The sequence below is a fragment of the Sminthopsis crassicaudata genome, chromosome 4 (assembly GCF_048593235.1).
Source record: "Sminthopsis crassicaudata isolate SCR6 chromosome 4, ASM4859323v1, whole genome shotgun sequence".
Lineage (NCBI taxonomy): Eukaryota > Metazoa > Chordata > Mammalia > Dasyuromorphia > Dasyuridae > Sminthopsis > Sminthopsis crassicaudata.
Genome location: NC_133620.1, coordinates 411,853,587 through 411,869,795, shown reverse-complemented (window position 1 = coordinate 411,869,795; position 16,209 = coordinate 411,853,587). Strand labels below are relative to the sequence as shown.

General features: G+C 37.2%; 1 pseudogene; it reads right to left on the bottom strand.

Moving 5' to 3' along the window:
* Positions 1-719: 719 nt before the first annotated feature.
* Positions 720-2,366, bottom strand: LOC141539674 (centrosomal protein of 78 kDa pseudogene; annotated as a pseudogene).
* Between the last annotated feature and the right edge of the window lie 13,843 nt (positions 2,367-16,209).

Genomic DNA, 16,209 nt, shown 5'->3' with positions numbered 1-16,209 from the left:
AGCAAATCAGGGGTTTTCATTCTATACTCTGTTAATCTCTGATAACTTTTCTCTTCAAATGACATACCACTGTGGAACATTGTATGGTATTAAATGTTATGCATAGCTAGGTACCTAATGGTGGATTTAAAGATGTTGCAGCCAGCAGTCCAAGTTCTTTAATTTTCCTGATTATAACTGCATTTGCATAATGTATGAATTCAAACATTATTGCTGTTAAATAATGCATAAATATTCTCCCGTGCCGAAATATGTCTATTTCCTCTTCATGAATTTGTGGAGTGTATCATCCCGTTGTTGTTCTACTTTAAAATGTACTTAGAGATCCACATGCATCAACACTATGACTGAGGGAAATATCATAGCTGGAAGAAGGATAGTACTCAGAACTGTAAATGAAGTATGCATTATTAAATGGACCAGGTTGAACCCTCTTTGGGGGGTATTACATTCAGAATCCAATGCTTAGCATTTCAAAAATGGCAAATTCTTATTTGATCACCTGATAATCACTGGGGATTTACATGTTTTAATAAGATTTTCCTGGTACGCCTTAGGAGAAAAAAAAAATAAAACTATTTTTCTTCTTTAAAAAAAAAACTAAATCAAAAAAAGGATAAGAATTTAGTCATACATTTGGGGAACTTCCTTGCGAACTAGCAAATACTATCTAAATTATTAGAGGCAATTAATTGGGATGAATTTCCACTTCAGCAATACAGATTTGAATATTCCATTTAATGTAGTTTCAATGATTCTCATAAGGGCACCATAGTTCTTCTCTTGTTTTTACAAAATATGTGTTTAAGGCAAGGTGTGAGTTTATTTTGAACCATGCTATCTCATTTCCCTCTTTCAAATGGATATCTTTCTCTTCAAGTTTTCTTTCACTTGAAAAGTTGACAAAATTTGGCATCTCATTCAACAAGATATATCTCTGGTTTTGATCTGTGGGAAACCCCTATACCTCTTTGCCCGTTCTGCTGTACGCCAAGGTACACCTGGTGGTGGATCTGGGACATAAAAATCCTTCGCGGGGATATATCTTCTTCCAGTCAATATGGGTTTCTTGGACGGTATGCCAATTCGAATAGTAGCTTTTCCTTTTCGACCACTTCCCAGAATTATAGTTCTTCTTTTCTGTTTGCTTTTGAAAAAGTCCTTTAAAGAGGAAGAACTCAACCATTTAAACTCTGATTTAGTACTCTTTGCGTTATGGTTAAGTTTATCAATAATTGCCCTCATCAAAGAATGATCAACAAGTGGGTTTTTTCGTATGTCCAGAATCACTAGGGTTGCATTGGATTCCAGACTATCTAGTAAAGCTTTGGCACCCCCACTGCTAATTCCACACAACTGCAGGTCAAGGGCTCTCAGCCATAAATTGTCACAAATCGAGTCGGCAAAAGCATGGGCACCTTGATCGCCTACAAGTGGGTTGGAATTGAAAGTGACTCGCTTCAAGCCACCCATGCCTTCCAGATCAGCATTCCTGCTGCGAAGATTGGCAGCCCAAACTTCCTCATGTCTTTTTACTGCCTGGTATTTTAAGACAGTGGATATGTGTTTTGCTCCCCTCCAAGTAAGATTGCACGCAGTGAAGTTTACAGTCTTCAGGGTTGTTACGCTCCTTAAATTTTGACAGAGAATTTCTAAACCTACATCTCCAATTGGACAAAACGCCAGAGAGAGGTGTACGAGGGATGCTGATTTATTCAATCCCTTGGCTAAGAACATTATATCTCGCCCTCTTAAAAGGATTCCCTGAAACTCGAGGTTGGTCAGAGCAGTAGATGTGGTTAAGCAGCCTTTGATAGCTTTACACAACTGGATAGTGACTTCTTTAGTGGTTACGGCAGGGATGCGCCTTCTCGTATAGGATTTATGCTTCTCAATCATAGTGTCTTGCAAGGATGGCTGAAAGGTGCTCCTGATTGAGACGGAGGGCAGGGTTTTGTTGATCCTCAAGGCGCTCAGCAAAGGCACCCAGTCCAGTAGGCGGAGGCGATCCGCATTAAAGCTCAGCATACCCATCTTCAGGCTGGTCCTCACCGCTGGGAGAGGTACCAAGCCCTGGAGCGCGCAGATGTGTTCATATTGCGAAAGGAAATCTGAGGAGCCCTCTTTGCGAGGCTGTGCGGTGTTGGTCATTTCTTGACATCGATCGGAACCCCCCCACCCCTGCACAGACGACTCAATCCTAGGCACATCTATCTCAGTCCACTCAGTCCCGCCGCCGCCTGCTTTTCTGCCTCAGATGGCTCCAGCTTCATTGCCCATCCTGCAGTCTTAACGCCCTTTCAGAGCAGGGTTTCTGTTGGGGCGTGGCCCCGCTCCTGGATTCTGAAGCCCTAGATACTCTTGTCCTCGCCCTGCTTCTATTGGCTGAGAGGATGGAATTCTCGCAGCTCCAAACGTTTCCTTCCTTGGGACGCCATTTTCCTTATTGGGCAATTGAGGGGGCGGAGGTTATAGGCCGCCAGGTGTAATCGTCAAAAAGGCGGCTCTGGAGTGAGCATGATGAGTTCAAATCGCACTGTATGACCCTGGACCAGTCATTTAACCCCCCGGGCAACTTCATAAATAACACAGCAGTTGCGGATCTCTTATCAGTGGGCTAAAGGCTTGGGCTGGATGAACTCAAAGGGTTTTTCCAACTTTAAATCTGTAATTAAGACCCCTGATTTTTATAGGATCAGAGATTTAAAGTTAGAAAAGACCTAAGAGCCCATTAGATTCAATTCTTCCCTTCCCCCATTTGTTAGATGAGGAAACAGGTACATAAGTGACCATTCCAGGGTCACTTAGCAGAATTTTAATGCAGATTTTCCCCACTCCAAATTAACCACTGAGCCACCTATCTGCTTTATTCATTTGGATAGGAAAACTCCCAGAAAAGGAAAGTTCTTCTACCAATTCAGGTTGCCACCTTCTCTACAATTTATAATCTGAGTACTAGCTCGAGCACTAAAAAATTGTGACTTATCCAAGGTCACTCAGACAGTCATGGGATGGAGGTGAGATTTGAACTCAGGTCAACCTGAATTAAAACCAGCTCTATATACTACACCAAACAGCTTCACTTAAATCTAGGAGGGACATTTTTAAATATTGGTTCCTTTTCTGGTATGTTATTAGGATGCTAAAATAAATCTCTTCTATTTAGTTTATTAGTGGGATGTTCCCCCACCCCTAACACAAACACAGTTCCATGCGCAGGGAAAGAGTAAAAAGTACCAGAGTTGGGAATCAGACAATGTGGCTTCAAATTTCAGCTCTGCCACTTATAAAATGAGTTTTAACTTCTCTGGCCCTCCATTTCTTAATTTGTAAGAGAGAACTGGAAAAAGATAACCTCTAAGGTCTATGATCACATGATTACTAATTTTTAAAAATAAGATCTCAGATTTCATGAGAATCAGTAACTAGAGGTGATTTATTAAATGCGATTTATGCCTCCTCGGTAATTGAGTCTTAAAGACTTACCTGGAGAATCGAGAGGTTAAGTGCCCCTGGATCACACAGTCAGTGTTTTGTCAGAAGTAAACTTGAATCCAAGTCTTCTTCATCCCAAGGCCACCTTCCCAACTGATAAGCTAGCTAAATCTATAAATTGTTTCAAGGCAGCAGCAGCTACCATTTAACCTTCAATACTTTTCCTCTAGGTTTGATCTAAATAAATTCATTTCCTTTAACCAATCCTCATATAGCATACAATCTCCAATACCCAAAACATTCTCCTTGACAATGACCTTCTCATAATATGACACTCAAAAGAGAACACAATATTCTCTATGTAGTCTTATTAAAACAGTGAGAGGTATTCAAATGTCTTTAAAGAAAAGAGAGACAAACAGAGACAGAAAGAGAGAGATGCCCATATAAAGAGTACATTTAAAAATCATTCTTTCAAGTATCTCTAAATAAATAAAGGTTCACACTGAAATACATTTGAACTTCAACTGTTAAATGTGAAAAACGAGAAATATTCTGATGCTGAAATTGAATATACCTCTACAATCAACTAGGCAAAATGGACTATGACACTCCATGACAGTTTCACACATGGGACTCCCAAACTAATATTTGCTAAAGAAATCAATTTTATATCCAACAAGGCTATTCATTAATTTTTTCCACTTTACCACAGATTATATTCAATGGAGCCGTCAAAGCAGAAGATATTAACCTCAGCAACTTAGTAATATGATGCTCTTCCGTACTTTTGCTGCACCTGCCACCTGAGGGTTCCACATTGTTATTCCTACTTTAGAAAGAACCAAATTTGAGCATAAATGACTGGAGCTAAATTTGTATCTTTCTCTCCATTTCTACTAACTGCATTTTAATTCAATTCAGTAAATATGTATTGGTTCTCTACCCATAAGGATCTGTTGCACTTTTTACCTAGCCCCTAGGGAAAGGGGCTTAGAGAAATAAATCAGGGCAGTGAGGCAGTATGGAAAAAGTACTTACTCTGAAAATATCTGGGTTCAAATCTGATTTCTGACATGTCCATTAATCTACTTAGACTTGAGTTTCTTCTAAAGTAAAATGGAGTGGGAGAAGGGAAGATGATAGTACTAGACTTCTGGCAGTGAACCTAAACTCTCTGTCTAGCCAGTAAATGCATTTGAAAGGCTAAATGAAGTGAATAACTTAGGTCTTAATTGTTTTATCCAACTACAGTTTTCTCCAGTTAGGAGATCAGAGATCATATACCCTAACCCCCTAATTTTGCATTTAAGAAAATTAAAACCTGGGAAGATTGTGACTTGCTCAAAGTCATATATGTCTGGAATGGAATTGGGTGCTCTGACCCCAAAGAGAGTGTGTGGTGTTTTGGGGGTTTTTTCCCACTGTATAAGCAAAAATAAAAGAAAGACCCCAGGAAAGGGGAAATATTTATTCTGAATAGGCCATTTTGTGCACAAAATAAGGAGAGATATCATGAGAATGAAATTAGCCAATGACACTCTCTCTCTCTCCCCCCCCTCTCTCTCCCTCCCTCCCTCCCTCCCTCTCTCTCTCTCTCTCTCTCTCTCTCTCTCTCTCTCTCTCTCTCTCTCTCTCTCTCTCTCTCTCTCTCTCTCTCCATGACTCTAAATGTCTACAGGCTCTGGTTATCTGCTTGTTTGAGGGCATCTTTGAAAAAAAATGAGTTTATTCAACTTATAGGTTGGCCCTCTAAATGTAGGTATCCCTGAGACTTCTAGTCTTCTCTTCTTCTCCCTCTCTACTACTTCACTTGGTGATCCTATCAATTCCAGTGGATTTAATTACTGCTGATGACTCTCAAATCTACCAATTCTGCTCCAAAATCTCTTCTGAAAAAAAAAAAAAATCTCTTCTGAGCTCCACTGTCACATCTCACAACTTCCTTTGAAATACATTAATTGGAAGAAAAGAAAGAAAGAAAGAAAAGAAAAAAGAAACACATTAATTGAATGTCTGGTAAACATCTTAAATTTGACATATTCAAAACTGAACTCATATAGCTTTTTCCTTAAACCCTCCCTTACCTCCCTTTTTTTTTATAGAGGCCAACACTATCTTCCCAGTCCCCCAAAACACAACAGAGGTGTTATCTTCAACTTCTCACAATCTCTACCTCCTTCCCCCCAAAATCATTCTGATGTCAAGGCCTACTGATGTCAAGTTCTCAAATACTCCCCTTTTTCTCCTCTGACATTGCCATGACCCTAGTGCAGATCTTCATCACTTCATACCTGAATTATTACAATAGTCTGGGAGCCTGCCTGCCTCGAGCCTCTCCCCACTTTAATTTTTCTTTCATCCAGTCACCAAAGTGATTTTTTTTTATTTTTTATTTTTTTAAAGAATGGGTTTGACCAGGTCATGTCTCCTCCCACTCAATAAACTCCCGTGACTCCTTGCTATTTTCAGGATCAGATACAAAATCCTTTGTTTGATATTCAAAGCCTAACTCCCTTCCTATCTTTCCAGTCTTCTTAAACTGGAATAGCCAATTTTTTTACTGTTCATAAACACTGTACTCCATCTCTAGGTTTCAGACTTTTTCTCTGGTTATTTCTCATGTCTCAAACACTCTCCCTCCATAACTCTGTCCCTCTGCTTCCCTGGCTTCCTTTAGATCCATGTAAAATCCCATCTTCTATAAGAAGACTTTCCCAATGCCCTCCCCCTTGAATCTAGTGCTTTCTTATTTATTTTCTATTTATTCTCTAAGCTCTAGTTTTTGCATAACTGCTTTCTTGTTTTCTCCCCCATTAGACTGAGTTTCTTGAGGTCAGAATTGTCTTTTGCTTCTTTTTAGTATCTTCTGGCACAAAGTACATATTAAATTAATATTTATTAACTGACTGACAGAATCACAGTTTCTGTAAATCTATAATTCTATGATCTTTTTACCTTGTTCTCTTAGTTAATATTTCTTCATTTGAAAGATAAAGTACCAAGTCAGTGATTTTAACAGTGTGGGTACTATTTTTTAATGATGGAGATTTCAACCTCTCTGTGTTTTAGGTGATGGTCTTCTTGAATTGATCTTAATACTTCTGCCTTTCAAAGTGTCTACTTGATAGACACCTTTCTAGTGACATAAGTGAGCTGGTTTTCACTTCCCCAACTCCTTGCCATTGCTCATGCTACTTACCCCATTGCATAGAACACTATCCCCAATATCATCTATAGCTATCAAAAGCTATTCAAGCTTTTCCTCCACAATGTCTTTGCTGATACCATACTTGAATCTTTCCACCTTGGCAAAACATTCAAAAGCTTGCTATTCTTGAAACTCAAAAGGTTCAAGATCTCAAAGTCACCTTATGGGTATAATTGGACATTAGAGTAGGATTATCAAAAGATAACTATACTAATTAATATTTTGAAAAAAATACTATTTTATAGGACTTTTCAAAGTGTTTCATATACCCACTTTGTTTTCTCTGTAGCACATGAAAACTGGGTGATAGGGGTGATAGAGCATGGATTTAGAGCATATGAAATACTTTGAAATCCTGAAATACCAGCTCTTCCACTTTCTGTGTTTTTACATATCACTTAACCCACTTTATCTGTAAAATAAGCAAATTGGATTTGGTGACCTCAAAGATCTTAAATTTATTATCCTATAAATTCAAAAGAATAAAACTCAAATAGGAAAATCATGGAAGTACCAGAAATTTCAGATTTACTTTGAGGGAGATTTAAACCTAACCTCATTTCTTTCACTTCATTGATTTTTCAGAGAAAATCTGAGTCACATTTTTGAAATGTTTGTAGGATTCTAAAATCCATCAAAGTAATTTTGTTGTTGTCCAGTTATTTTTGACTCTTCATGATCCCATGTTGGGCTTCCTTGACAAAGATGCTAACATGGTTTGCCATTTTCTTCTCCAGCTCATTTTTTAGATGAGGAAACTGAGGCAAACAGGGTTAAGTGATTTGGAAAGGGTCCCACAATACAAGACTGCATTTGAACTCATGAAGATGTGTCTTTCTGATTAAGCCCAGTAATCTATCTATTGCACCTCCAAGTTGTCCTAGGATCAAAGTACCAGAAAACTAATAATTCAGTGGTGTCCATCACTGCAGCTCCACTCTAAAATATCTGAAGGTTTGGACTTGAGGAGCACAGGTGTTTAATGATTTTCCTAATCAACTGCACTGACAAAATGTCACTGATTTATGATCTTTAGGGGGAGTTGGAGAGTAGACAAGAAATGACATTCCCTACTGCCTTCTACCTATCCACCCACCACCAAGCTTTAACCCCCTCACTAGTTCCTAATCATTTAGGAGATGTTCCTAAGGCTGAGACTAAGGAGAGTTTAATCACAAAATGTATTAGCTAATTGCCCAAGTCTATTATAAAGATTCTCCTAATCACCCTGTGGTGTCAAGGAAAGAAGGCTGTCAGGGAAAGAGTGGCAATCTAGCAGCAACAGCCAAGATGAGTGTTTGGCACTCCCGCTCCTCCCCTCCCGAGGGTCCCTTTTTTGATTGCTGCCTTTAATAATGATAAGAAGTGACAGTACTTGGATAAAACAATCAAAACTTGAGCTGAGGAACTTATAAACCTCCTGACACTTCAATAAACCAAAAGCCAATACAAAACTCAAAACAGCCCCATGTTTGCTCTGGCCCAGCCACACATAACAGACACTACATCCGTGGGCAGGACTCTGAGCTATCTCCTCAATATAATATTTTACTAACTCTCATTCTCCTATCTTTTAAATAAGAAATAAATGCTAAATTCTACCAAGAGAAATAAAATCTTTTATAATCTTTTAGACAGTTGTTGCCATCCCTCAGGAGAGCTTTATGCCTGCTGCTAAACGTCTACAAATCAATATTTAATATTTTGAAACATGAAGTCTTAATTATCCATCTCCCCTTTAAGCATGGAACCCACATTGAGTGAAAATAAAACCATTTGTTGGCTGATGGATTGATTGCTACTGATTAACACATTTTTGGTCTGCGGGCCAGATTACAGAGCTTCATTAGAACTCTACACTATACCTTTTATACCTCAGTTTATAAATGAATACAACAGAGCATTTTTAACTCACTAGGGATGGCTTTCATTTTCACTCTCTGGACAAAGGTAGGGGAAAATATTTCCAGAATTTCTTTAAACTATCTTTACTGTGTGATGCCCAATTTCCTGGGCTGGTACTGACAATTTCCAAATCAGATGTAATCTACCCCCTTGGAACACATTGGATACAAGAGAAAAATGTCCCAACAAACTAGTGTTCAATTTTAGCCCCAGGAAGTCACAGATTTCACACCTTGATCATTAGAAACAAAACCGGTTGCTGGTTATTTTGCCAAAAAACAAAGCCTGGAATATATAGTCCACTCACCAAAGGTCTTGGGCTGATCTAGCTGAAGGTGATTACTTCCAACATGACTGACTGATTCCTAGCCTCAAAATTCCACCAACTCATTCTTTGACCATTAGGTAGGACCAGGGATAGACATTTAACTTTCCATTGTCTGAATAGCACACTCCTCCTCCCCACCTCAGTAAGGATCTGAAGGAGGATTTAAATTCAGATTTCCCTGCCTCCAAGTCCAGTGCTCCTTCTATTGTGTCACCTCTTTGCTTCTTAAGAGAGTCCAGTCCACTCTTGGACAGCTTCAGCATTTCAGACATATTTCCTTATCTCAAATCTCAATCTGCCTTTTTGCGCTCTTGCTCCTACTTTGACATTTTTGGGACCAAACAAACAAACAAAAAATTCCAATCTCTCTTCAGCGTGACAATCCTTCAAATACTTAAAGGTAACTTCACATACCCCTTAAATCTTTTCTTTTCAGAGCCAAACATTTGTATTGCCTTCAGCAAATCCTCCTATGTCATTATTTCTAGTCTTTTCACCAATCTAAGGCTTCCCTTCTACATGTCCTCCAATGTCTTTTGCAGAATTGCTATACTTAAACACACTATCCCAAGACATAATTTTATCATGAAAGTATATTGGGACTGTTACCCATCTTATTATAGATAGCATAAATCTATTTGTGCATACTAATAATGTACTGGTTGTGGCTATTCATTGCTTATTTATCTTGAACTTACAATTAGACCTCCAAAATCCTTTTTTAATGTACACTATTTCATTTTTAAATTTACCCCCATTCTACACATGGATAATTGATTTTTTAACCTAAGTCTAAAACTTTACATTTATTTCTATTAAATTCAATTTTATTAGGTTCAGTTTATGGGGTTAAGTACTCAACACCAAGGTACAATTGAACATAGTAGCATAATTCAATAAAAATAAAGACCCTAAGAACTGAAGTTAGAACTCATTATGCCACAAAAACTGCTTGGAAAACCAAAACAAAAACAGACAGATAATAGGATTAGATCAATATCTTATACTCTGTATTATAATAAGCTCCAATTAGATACAGGAATTAGATTTAAAAGGTTATATCATAAATTGATTAGAGAATTAGATAAGCAGGAAAGGTTTTATAACCTTTCATAATTGTGGATGAAAAATGTTTTTGAATAAAAAGTGGCTAGAGAGGATCAAGAAAGTTAAAATGGAAATTTTCATTATATAAAATTGAAAAGAAACAACATTCATGCAGTTAGAAAGAGGAAAAGTGAACTATCACTATCAACAACAATTAGGGTCATTGAAATAAATTTTATGAGATCAGGAACTCATTTTGTTTTTTCTTTGTCTATACCAGAACTTGGTACAGAACCTGGCACATAATAGGCACTTAATGCTTGTTGACTGGATAAGAAAAATTTTAATAAAAACCATGTTGTATGAGCAACATACTTTGCAAACATTAAAGGGATAAGGATAAAAATTGGACTTGTCATTTTATTGGTATAGAGAACTCCTGGGTGAAGATGTTCCCTGTAGTAATATAGAAAAGCATTTTCTTTGCAATCTAGAATATTCCTTAGAACACTAAGAATTTGTGACTTCTTCAGGGTGGCAAAGTCAGTATGTCTCAGGTATTCCTGAGTTCAAAGTCAACTATCTATCTTAAACACCATACTGAAATTTAATTATTATAGTGGGTAGGATCAATCTCTTATAGGGATAGATTTATTTAAGAATGTTTATTTAGCATGTATAGTTTTCTGTGTCTGCTAGCTGTTATTTAAAAAAAAACACTAAGTTTTAGAAATTTATCTCTTTTAAACTCTTCCTCTTTGACTTAATTTATCACTATGTATCTATAACATGATGGGAGCCTTATTATCTGAGCACATAGTAGTATTCATTAAATTTTTTGTTGATTTATTTTTATTGATTCATTTTGTTCAGTGTCCATCACATAGTAAGTACTTAAAAGATTCTGATACACTGATTGATTATAGATAACTCAAAACTTTCATATCTCAACCAGTCCATGACTCGTTAGTCAATTTCTTGTTTTCCCAGACTCCATAAATTTTCCAACTCTCTTTTATGTATTATCTTTTTTTTTTTTAGATTGTAAACCCCCTTGGAGGCAGGAAATGTTTTCTTTGATTGTATTTGCATTCTAAAGACTTAGCACAGTAACTGACATATAGCACTAAATATTGTATTTATTTATGGGCCTAAACTAGAAGATACTTGCAACCAGAACCGACACACAAAGATGTATCCATCCTTTTTCCTCTTTGGCGTGGAGCATAATCTTTTATTTACTTTTGCTACTGTCACTTATTCAATGTTTGATTTTTCCAGCTCATATTCCCTTCTTTCTTTTGGACACCAAGCTAAATTAGTAACATCTTTCATAGCTGTGGCAATGCCCCATCATATCATAGATGTACATGGCTATATTGAGCCAAAGAGGAAGAGACTATAAGAGATAAATCCCTCCTAAAACAGTATTTTTAATCACAGCCAACCACAGAAATCTCTCCACCCTAGGCATTTTTAAATGTTCATTGCCATTATGGGTTTTTGTTTTGTTTTGTTTAACAATAAAGGTGTTTTGTGAGGCTTTCTTACCCTTTGGGCTTCCTAACCTAATTCAGGGTCACAAAAATCATTGCTTCTTTCCCCCCTTGCTGTGAGATTACATTACAAATAATGCAAACACATAAAAAGCTGTCCAATTTAGAAGAGTCTCAAGGGGAGTCATTTCCACAACTTCCTTTAGTAATATCTGCCTGCATAGTTCACAAAACTGTCTGTAAAATAGTTCTATGCTGTTTGGTTTTTTCCTTCTTACATGTGAAGGGTTATTTAATTTAAATTGAATTTTATTTTTCTAATTAACAAAAATTTATTTTCTCTCCTTGTCACTCCCCTGCCTGAAATAAAAACAAATTGTAACAAATATGCGAAGTCAAGCAAAACTAATTGCCACATTGGTCATGTCCAAAATTATATTTCATCTTGTACCTTGAGCCAGAATGTAAATAACAATGTAATGCTAGAGAAACTGAGGCAAGATAGAGATTAGAGAGTATTTAATATTTTATTTTAAAGGGAGAGATTTACTGGGACCAAATGGATCCATGGTTTGGTCCCAGGGCTAAATGAGACTATTGTCTCCCAGAATCCAGAATCTAGTATCCAGCATCCAGAATCCAGCAGCCAATATGAGTTCTCCATGACATATTTATACACAGTAGCTAAACAAAGGCAGAGGGATAGAGTCCAAACTCTGGTGAGTGGGAATCTCTAGGCATGAACCATTAATTTGGTTCTGACAGGTTGGAGGGTAGGACCATAAATCCTAACAAACTGGGAGTTAAGAAAGTGTCTGGCTAAAGTCAGAAAGTCTGGACTCTTCCTTTTTGAGTTTACATATTGACAATTTATAACCTCTGAGTTATGCCAGTCTTAATGAACCAGAGGGGGTAGGATTTGCAACTAAGAGGATTGAAGTAGAACAATTAAGGAAACTGAGGCAGAACACTTTAGGGAAACTGACTCAGGACAATAAAAGGGAACTGTAGCACAACAGCAAGTTTATCATTGGTCTTTTGGAATCACATTCATTGCATTGCTGGATTTTTCAGATCCATCCTACTAGGTAACAGCTAGTGCTTTTAACCTTTGTTGAGTCATGGACTTATATGGCAGGTTGGAAAAGCAAATGGATCCCATCTCAGAATTTTTTTTAAATAATTAAAGGAAATGCCATATATGCTAGTGAAAAAATATATTTTTTATCCTACTTCATATATATAAACCCAGAATTCTATCTCAGAACCTTTTGGAGTCCATGGACTTCAGGTCAAGAACACCTGATAAAGAGGATTTGATGGGGCTAGTTCACTTACCAAGATGATAAGGCTAATTAAAAGGGAGACAATCTCCCAATGTAGTGTGGACATCTCTAGTTGCTCCTCATTGACATAAATGAGAATAGGCTCTGAACTAAGGGACAAGTTAACCCATCCACACCTCATTGAAGATGAAGGATTATATTATATATCAAAGGGGGGAGGGGGAATGAATTGACTGACTCAGGCTCTTGTGGGTCAGAGACATGAAAGTTTCCATTGGACACTCAGCCTTTTTCCCCTCCTAGGAAATTCTGAAAGCACTAAACACAGACCAAAAATTTAAGAATGCATTGGATCTTAGAAAGGAGAAAAGTAGAGGGGGGAAGTATGTACATCCAGAGTCTCCCTTTAGGAGCCAATATTGGCAGGGTTTTGTTTTTTTTGTTTGTTTTGGTTTTTTTTGTTTTTTTTCTACCTGGCTGTAGAGGAGAGTTTGTGGATACCAACTTACTGGTTCCTATCATAATGTGACATTACTCTGCTTAAGTCATGGAGAATGAAACCATATTGCCAAATGACAGGAATACTTGAATCCCAATCTTCTTTAGGAGTGTTGAACTTTCCAAAATTTTAGCCTTCTGCAGGAGTGTCAAGTTCTTAGAATCTAGCATATGTTTCCAGACCTGGAGGAGGATCAACAAACCAATAATTTAGATTTTTGCCTTCTGCTACTATTATGTAAATATAGGTCAAATTGAAAAGGAAGTTGCCCATGAACTCAAGTAAAGTGAAATTTACTGTATACAAAGCCAATAGCAAAGCTCTGGGATGACCAGCTGTAAATGACTTTGCTATTCTCAGTAGCACAATTATCACACTTAACTCTGAAGGACTTATAAAGAAAAAATCCTATTTGTATTCAGAAAAGGAACTGATTATGTCTGAGTATATACTGAAATATTCTCTCTCTCTCTCTCTCTCTCTCTCTCTCTCTGTCTCTCTCTCTCTGTCTCTCTCTCTCTCTCTCTTCATTTTTAACTTAATTTTTCTTGAGAGTTTTTGTTTTCATTAAAATGGGAGATCTATGTTTTTTTTCACACCTTGACTTTTATGGAAATGTTATGCATTACTTCATAGGTGGTTTCTTAATTGTGGATAGGGACAAGAGAGAGAAGCTAGAACTCAAAAATTAAAAAGAAAACAAATGTAAAAATGTTTTGAATGTAACTGGGAAAATATTAAATAAATAAAAAAGAAGTTGCTTTCCTAGCAACTCTAAATTAATTTTCCTTTTTTTTTTTGGAGGTGGGAATGGAGGAGAGTTGGAAGGGATTAAAGGTGGAATCTCTAAACTCCTAAAGTAGTTCCATAAGGTTGAAGAACTATATAGTCCCTTAGAAGGACTAAAAAGGAAAAGAAAAAAGAGAATTATGTTCACAGTTCATCGGTTATTATAAGTCATTTACATAGATTTTTTTTTATATTTTCTGTTGAATGAAATCAAAACTTCTTCTTCCTTTGAGTCATATTCATTGTTACCTTGTGTGAGGATCATTTTTACCAAAATCTATAAAGACTCAGACACAAACTATATATTGACTTCAAAAGACATCTCTAGACAGGGCCAAATGGACAAAAAGTTCTGGTTTTTGAGAAGCATTCCCCCTGACTAAGATTGAATCAGATCCATGTAAACTCAGAGTTTGAGCCTCTGGGTTATGGGTTAAATACACTTTAAGTCCATTTTCATCTACACTACTCTCTGTGGAAATAGAAAACAAATAAACATAGTAAGTATGGACAAAAACATGATTGAACAGAATATGAACCATTTTCCTTTTTCTTCCCTTTGAGAACTTCCATATGAAGTAAACCTCTGAAACCAGAATGACCTATAGGCAAAACAATAAAAAAACAATAAAGTATATTTCTAGATCCCTTTTGTCCTCTCCTTAGAATGACCTTTCCAACCACCCCTTCCATATTCTGATCAGACTACTATTACCCTAGTGTCCTTCATTATCTGAACTAATACACTGGTCTGGGGCAGCAGGTGGCATAATAGCTAGACCATCGATCAGAAATGAGTTCCAATTCAGCATTAGGTGCTACCTAAATATATGATTCTGGGCAAGTCATTTAACCCTTGTTTGCCTCAGTTCCCCATCTGTAAAATGAACTGCAGAAGGAAATAGCAAACCACTTCAGTATCTTTACCAAGAAAACCCCAACTGAACAACAGCAACCAAAAGGTACAGAAGACAGTGTGCTAAATTTGGAGTAGTGAACACCTGAATTTAAATTGTACTTCATACACTAACTAGCTGTGTGACTGAGTAAACCACTTAAAAATCTCTCTCATTTCTTGTTTCCTCGTGTGTAAAATTAAAGGTTGGATCTGATGCACTTTAAGGTCCTTTCCAACTCTAATCTGTGATTCCATGGGGCACAAATTCAAGGAAGGAATTAGCATTAATATAGCACTTACTCTGTGCCAGTAACAGTGCTAAGGACTTTACAAACATTGTTTCATTTCATCCCTACAATAATCCTAGGAGATAGGTACTACTATTATTCCTATTTTGTAATTGAAGGAAACAGAAATTAGGTGATTTTTTCCCCCAGTAAAACAGCTTTTAAGTATGTGAGGTCACATTTGAATTTATCTTCCTGATTCCAGACTCAGCCCTCTAGCCAGTGAGTCCCCTAGCTATCAGTGAAACCCATCATTTCTAGATCTTTGTCTCAGAATCCTTACCTCCACACACATCTAATAATCAAAACGGATCTAGTTATTTTACCCTTAGAAAGTCTACTGTCTACTTTTTACCTTGAAACTATGCTCATGCATGGGAATGGCTTATTAGTCTATGCCTGAGGTTAAAAATGTGTATATTTTAAAGACAAATAAAAAAAAGAAGGAAAAAAAATCATGTTGTCATTCATTATATCCAGGTTAATTCACCAATATGGAATGAAGTCCCTTTACACTTTGGTCAGGGGGAGGAGGGGAAGGAGAAGAAGGAGCCTTTAGCAATAGCTATAGCTAACATAATGCTTTATCTATAGGTGATGAGCCTCTATGTACTTAGCTAACTTTGTCCTTGAGCACTGGATGTACAATTGATTGATGGGCTTGGGCTCATATTGCTGGCCTTTTTAGCTGGACCTCTCCCAGCTTGGTTTACACTGGTGGTGCCTTTGGGAACATAGAGTCATCTCCCTACCATGTTGAAATGATGGATGAGAAATTAAGTAGAGTGGTAAGATGAAATAATTGTTATAAATGTAATGTCTTACATGGCTACCATGGGGAAGGCACAGTTAGTGAGCAGTTTTTCTGATTAGGGCCCAGAGGGTTGAGTGGACTACAAGCTCAATGAGAATTAGCAGTATGATGTGACAGCCAAAAAAAGAATTTCAAGTGTAAGTAGCTCATGCCCCATACCCCAGCCCCAATTAATATAACTAACAAGATGTTCTAAATCCTGCCGGATGCATTT